Below are 7,673 nucleotides of genomic sequence, written 5' to 3'. Positions count from 1 at the left end.
AGGTTGTAATTGTCCACATATTCTAAGTCAGAACCGTCCAGAGAAGTGATGCTGGACGGGTGGGCAGGTGCAGGCAGCAATCGGTTGAAGAGCATGCATTTAGTTTTACTTGTATTTAAGAGCAGTTGGAGGCCACGGAAGGAGAGTTGTATGGCATTGAAGCCCATCTGGAGGGTTGTTAACACAGTGTCCAAAGAAGGGCCAGAAGTATACAGAATGGTGTCGTCTGCGTATAGGTGGATCAGAGACTCACCAGCAGCAAGAGCGACATCATTGATATATACAGAGAAGAGAGTCGGCCCAATAATTGAACCCTGTGGCACCCCCATAGAGACTGCCAGTGGCCCGGACAATAGGCCCTCAGATTTGTCACTGAATTCTGTCGGAGAATTAGTTGGTGAACCAGGCGAGGCAATCATTTGAGAAATCAAGGCTGTTAGGGAATAATGGATTATATGTAATCTGTTACATGTAAGGGATTACAAAAAAGTGTAACCAGCAAAATTATTGTAATCAGATTACAGATACTTTTGAAAAACTAGATGATTACTTCGAGGAATTCTTTTAAAAATCAGAAAGGATGTTTGTGGGAAAAAAATATTTGATACTTCTTGGTTTTCTCAATGACGTTCAAATCAACATTGAAAAAAGGCTCAAGTTTAAATCTGTTCCACTTGAGCGAGTCTGACCACAAGTCAGAGACCACTATGATGACACACCAAATGGGTTGATGGATTGCAGGAAAAGAGCAGGAATAGGCTTTTGTAGGCTTTCAGTCTGAGCTATGTCTTCCAATTGTGTGACTGCTATCGGCATCCAAAGATTATCCAACCTGAATAAACACTTGGATGTAAGGATGACAGCTGTGGTGTAGTCTACGGCGATACAGATATAATTTATTATTGATATCTACACAGCGCATTGATGTGAATCACACTTTTGTTTTGTACTGTTAAAGATCTAATACTCACCCTTAACCCATCTTCCACTACTTTCTTCACTACTCTAACCCTGGAAACCTCAACCTGCCTCTCTCGCACGGGACATTTCTGATCCCCAGCCCCATGGGCACCCTTACAAATACCACATACCACTACATTCCCCAATGCTACACATTCCCTTGTCTCATGCCCTTTTCCACACTTCTCACACCTAGGAACCTCCCTCCTACACACTGCTGCCACATGCTCATAAGCTTGACATCTGTAACAACATAATGTATTCGGCACAAAAGCTCGTACAGGATTACTTTATTATATCCTAACATCACTTTCCTTACTGTATTTGAGCAGTATTCGGCATGTGTCCGAAAGTGATTGATGACCTCTTTTATGTGTCACGTGGTTATGCCCATATATGTACATCCTGTCCGGATGTTCTCACCTATCAAGTGAGTGTTTCTGTAACCTGATAGTGCAGCTGTTCCTTTGAAGTACAGCATGTGTTTGCACTAAAGCTGTCATGGTGATTCATGTGTCGTGACTTTGTTGACCTGTGGAATGTGTTTGAACATTTGAAAGACTAGGGAAATGTTGTAGTGAACTTATGGCTCTGCTTTTTAGGGATCTTGTTTATGAAACAAGCGAGTATTATCCAGGCTAAAAACAGGGCTGGTATCTGTGCAGAAGGTAAAAGCCGCTAGCAGTGGCTAACAATGACTAAATAGCTTGTAGCTAATTAGCTGGTTAGCTTCTGGAGGTTCTTGAATGTGTTCTAAAATTGAAAAATAATAGCGATTCCGTATCAAATTGGGTGAGGCAGGTTACCGGAAGGTATAATCGAATTAAAAATCGAAAAGAGATTGAAAATAAATTGAAATATATATACAAAAAAATACAAAAAATACACGAGAGGACAAACAAACACGTCTTCACTGCTACGCCATCTTGGAATCAATCCTTTAATGGTGTGCTGGATATGAGTGACGGACATATGAGTTACATTTTCCAACCAGACGATTCAACGGTGAAGATTTTCACAAACAGCTGCCTCATCACCATTTTTCAACCAAAAACGGGGAGTTTTTCTCTTGCGTTGCGGATGAGAGAATGGCTTAAGATAAGACTTGCTCTATGTCAGATCAAACAGGCCCTGAGTGGAACAACCCTGCCGGGGTACGCATTGGAAGGGGTGATTTGATTTGAAAGCCATAAGAATCTCGTCAGTGGCATATAGTCCAGACTCCAAAGTGACAATTTTAGGTTGTGCCAAATTCAATAGTTCAAATGCAACCAAATCAGTTAGTTCGTATGTATTTTCAGAAGCCTGCACAGAGGTCAACTATTTTGTATCTGTCTTTAGCTTCAGGTGGGGAGATTATCATGAAGTCCTTGAGGAAACAACTGGAAATGTTTTATATTTTCCAACATCGTGAACATTTACGTCAATGGGCCATTCTATCCTCAAGACAGAACCTGGGCCTAAAGGCAAGAAGGTTGATCTAACCTGGAAAAGAAAACATACAGAACCTGGGCCTAAAGGCAAGAAGGTTGATCTAACCTGGAAAAGAAAACATACAGAACCTGGGCCTAAAGGCAAGAAGGTTGATCTAACCTGGAAAACATACAGAACCTGGGCCTAAAGGCAAGAAGGTTGATCTAACCTGGAAAAGAAAAGATACGAAACCTGGATGGATATCATGCGGGGAAGAGACAATGTCTGAACCGGGCACATCTTCACGATGGTGATTTAGAGACTGATGGGGGTTTTGGTTTACCATAGATCCTTCCCCAGGCTTTTTTCTCTAAGAAAGGAATTAAATAATAATAACATATAAACATGTACATGTAGTATTGGTCAATAAAAACGTGTAATATGTATGCATTCGGTACTAAAGATTTATAAAATGTCATTTACATTGAATGAAATATCCAGCTGTCTCTCTGTCTATGTACCTCAAAAGGTTGGGGGGGCGTGTGTGTGGAAGGTCTTTGAAACCAATGTTTTTTTCTCATCAATTCAACAGGTGGGGCCCTTACAGGGGCTATATGTACATAAGGGGGGGCTATATGTATATAAGGATATACAAACAACAGTTGTCTTTTTCCAGAGGATCTCATGACCCCCTACGGTGAACGTGTGTGTGTGTGTGTGTGTGGCAGGGGCTTTAGGTTACAAACAGGGAAACTTGCTGAGAACAGTATTTTCCACCAACAAAATACTTATAAATATAAACATTTAAAGGATATTAAAGTGTAGTATTGTATGATAATATGTTGGATTTATATAAAGGTGTAGTAAAAAACATTCCGGCATAGTTTAATATTGTATAGTTCACTTTTAATAATTGTGACATGTTTACATTTATGTATTAACATTTTAGAAGGAAAAATAAAAAGGGTTTTAAAATTGTATTTACCTTCAAGGGGCTGAAATATCCGGCTCCCTATGCCTGTGTGTGTCCAGGCTAAAGGCTGCAGGCTGCAGGCTTCAGGGGGGGTTACACCCAGAGAAAGAGAGAGAATCCTGAAAACCTTATTTTATATGAATAATCTTTCCTACAACAGACAATTATAAATATAAACATTTAAAGGATATTAAAGTGTAGTATTGTATGATAATAATATTGTTACGGTTTTCTTCCGTCGAAAGAGAGTCGGACCAAAATGCAGCGTGGTTATTAATTCGATACATCTTTAAGAAACGAAAAAACACGAAAATACAAAACAAGAAACGGAACGTGAAAACCTATACAGCCTATTTTTATAAAAAATAATTTATTATCTTCAATACCATTCATTCTTTACAACTCATAATTCTCATACATACTCAAATAATGCTATTTTAATTTAACTAATTTAACTAAACAAAAACCCCAAACAAAACCTCAGGGGAGCATCTTCCCTCCCCGTCACCCTACAAACTACCTTTCCCTATCTCCCCGTCCCTAATCTATCCCCTTACAAATCTAAATGACACCCAGCCCTAAACCCCCCTTCCACCTCTCCCGAGCAGCATGCTGCCCCCACTTCCTCTCCTCCCTCTTCATCCTCCCCCTCAAATCTCCTTCCACCCTCCTCACTATCCCTTCCACCCCCCAATCTCTCCCTGTCTTCACCATGTTCTGCCTGGCTTCCCACAGCCCCCGTTTAAAGAGACTCATGAGAAGCCAGAGCAGAAACCTGTCCCTATCCGTCCCTCTCGCTCTCCCTACACCTCTCTCTAACCTGGCCCACGTCAATACAAAATCCCCCCTTACCAAACCTAACAACACCCATGCCCTAGCCCATACTACTCCGGCAAAGGCACAGTCCCAAAAGACATGGCGCACAGTCTCCTCCCTGCCACAAGAGGATCTTGGACAGGTGGGGGATTGCACCAAACTATACCGGTACATGATGGAACGTACCGGCAAGCACTTATGGAGGCTCAACCAATTCAGGTCCTTGAGCCTGTTGTCCAGACCCCGCGCCTGCACTCCCTCCCAGACCACTTCCGAGATGCCCACTACAGGCGCCGGACTCCCTGCCTTTCTGACCTCCTCGTACAGGTGCCTGTGATCTAAACCTACTCGGGCAACTTCAACGGCAGCTGTTCCGCCCGAGGACCCGTGTTAGACCACACCATTACGCTACTCGCCTGATACGAGAAGAACACCCGCAGGAGGTAACCGGACGGGTGTATCACTGGATGAGCAAGCTCCGTTAACAAGAAAGAAACAAAAATTGTGTCCAGCTTGAGGGGGAAATGTGGTACCCCCATACCTCGCTCCCCGATGGGACAGAGCATGCGTGCCCTGGCGACCCACTCGCACTTGCCACTCCACATGAACTGAAACACAAGCCTCACTAGAGGCCTCCTCAGACAAGCCGGCAATGGGTAGATGTACGCCAAATACAAAAGAGACGGCAACACATCCACCTTTAGGACCAGGACTTTGCTCATAAAAGACAAATACCTAGCCTTCCACATTGCTAGCTTCCTCTGTACCACTGCGATACGCATGTTCCAGTTTAGCGTCGCTGAGCCGGAGGTCTCAAAATGGACCCCGAGAATCCTCAGGGCCCCCTCACAGAGAGATAACCCCCCAGGCACATCTGTTCTACCGCGCCATCTTCCGAAAAACTTGACGGAAGACTTTGCATGGTTCAGAACCACTCCCGACGCTCGGGTGAAATCCCCAAAGATGGCAAGGGACCTTGTCAGGCACGAGTCCTTGCACAGCAGCAAGGAAGTGTCGTCAGCGTACTGCGTCATCTTAACACGCAGCCCACCACTTCCAGGGATCAACAAGCCTTCCACCCCTGTGTCTGCCCTAATGGCAGCCCCCAGAGGCTCCATGTACAGAACGAAGAGGAGAGCCGAGAGTGGGCACCCCTGCCTGACCCCAGACGAGAGGTCAAAGTGACTATTTACACTAACTCGGCACCCCGCTCCGACATATAATGTACGAATCCATCCTATGAACTTCTCCCCAAATCCTAATCGACCTAACACTCTGAATAAAAAGGATCTATTCACGCGATCAAAGGCTTTCGCCTGATCTAGCGCTGCTACCATTAAAGGCAGTCCTCTATCTTCAACCCAAGCGATGGAGTCCCTGATTAACTGTAGGTTCCATCTAATAGAGCGGCCCTCTACCCCGCACGTCTGATCCTCATGGACGACGTAGGGAAGGGCTGTGCGCAACCGGTCTGCTAAAACCTTTGCAAGTAGCTTGTAATCTACACACAGCATGGTCAACGGCCGCCAGTTGCCACGGTCTGTTACTTCCCCCTTCTTATATAAAAGTGACAGCACACCAACAGCCATTGATCCCCCGGGACCCCCGTCTCAAGGATGGCCTTCAAGACTTCGAGGACCACTGGTCCAAGTATACCCCAAAACTTGAGATAAAACTCAGCCGGCAACCGCCTGGACAAGTGTTCTAAAAACACATTTCCCTGCTCTACATCTATTTCCCTTTCCTTAAATAAACCTTGGAAATGATCAGTTGTCACCCTGACCATATCCTCTGGTTCTCTAACTATACTACCATTTTCTTCCCTAACGCCATGCATTACCTTCCTACTCTGTCTGGCCCTAACCGACTTAAAGAACATAGCAGAACAAGTCTCATTGTGTTCTAGAAAGCCACTATGCGCACGCTCCAGGAAAGCTCGAGCCTTCCGCTCCTGCAACTCCCTGAGCTGCGCCTTTAGGGTTGCGGATCTCTCCCAGTGAAACGACCCGCCGAGGTTGCCTGCCTCGTACTCGAGTTCAATTAACCTTTGGATACGATCCACCTCCCTCCTCTCCTCCCTTTTTTTCCTCTTGCAATACCCTATTATAAAAGCCCTAATCCTCACCTTAACTAATTCCCACCACTCTAACACCCCCGCGCACATGGACCGGAGGCCTTCAAGCCTCCAAAAGAAACCATAAAACCCGTCAACAAAAGCCTGCTCCTCCAGCACATCCCGATCTAACTTCCAGTACACCCTACCAAAGAGGCAGACTGGCGACCCCACCTGCAGGAGCACCCCGTCGTGATCCGAAAAGAAAACAGGCAACAGCCGCCCAGACAACTTACCCAAAGACCTGGGTACAAAAATATAGTCAAGCCTCCGCTCAACCCCCCTGGAGTTGCGCCATGTAGGACCGGCCATTTTCGGAGTAGTGTGCAAACCACCATCAACCAGACCATGGCAAGCCATTAGCCCGGTAATGGCGCCTGCACTGCTATATATCCTAAATCTGTATTAAAATCCCCCCCTATCACTAATTTCCTATTTGTGACACACAGGGGCATCAGACAGTCCACCATCTCCCTCCTGTCTGCCACCACCTGTGGCCCATACACCACCACTAATCTAAATTTACAATCCCTTATCGTGACATCCACCCCTATAACCCTCCCCTGCATTACCACAAAAGAATCCTCCACTTTTACCTCCCTGTGCCCACACAAAATCCCTACCCCGATGAGTGCACCCCCAATACCCCAAACCGACTCCCCTTGTCCCACTCCCTCTTAAACTTACTAACATCCCCTCCATCCCTCAGGTGAACCTCCTGTAAAAAACAAAAATCAAACCCCACACCCTCCAAATAACTAAAAACCGCCCTCCTCTTAACAAAATCCCTTAAACCCCTTACATTTAAACTAACAAAAGTAAAATTAGACCCCATGAAAAAATAAAATTAAAACATGTAATACACTCAAATTCTAAGCCCAGACAGAAAAAAAAAAAAACCAGGAGACTCACCCGATGCTCCCCTGCTCCATATCTACCGGTGAGAACACCATCCGTACTCCCGACATCCCCCTCTTCCTCCATCTCACCAACCCAGGATGCAGGAATAGTGTTTGGCTCCGGGGTGCCCTGCACCCTGGGTCTACTCCCACACTCCTCCCCTCCCCAGTGCTGCAGCTGGTTTGGAAAAAATCGGGAGGCTGAGTCCCCAAACAAAAACTCCCCACCTCCTCCTGTACCCAGTCCTGAGTCTTGTTAGGTGTGTCCCCACCCAACAGAAGTTGAGGGCCTGGGGAAACCAGCAGCAAACCAGAGGTTTCCACCCCCATCACTCTCTTGGCCATCCCCTCCCTCTCACTGTCGGCCAATCGCACCCTCCTCTTCATTCTCTTCTTTGGTGATGGCGGCAGTGGAGAGATACCACCCTCCCCGCCAGCTCCTCCACCATACCCCTCATCTCTTCCACCAGGGCACTTTCCCCCCACTCCACTTGCTCTT

This window comes from Oncorhynchus tshawytscha, linkage group LG19 (genome assembly GCF_018296145.1).
Source record: "Oncorhynchus tshawytscha isolate Ot180627B linkage group LG19, Otsh_v2.0, whole genome shotgun sequence".
NCBI lineage: Eukaryota > Metazoa > Chordata > Actinopteri > Salmoniformes > Salmonidae > Oncorhynchus > Oncorhynchus tshawytscha.
The sequence above is the reverse complement of the archived record's forward strand: the minus strand, read 5'-3'. Positions refer to the sequence as shown.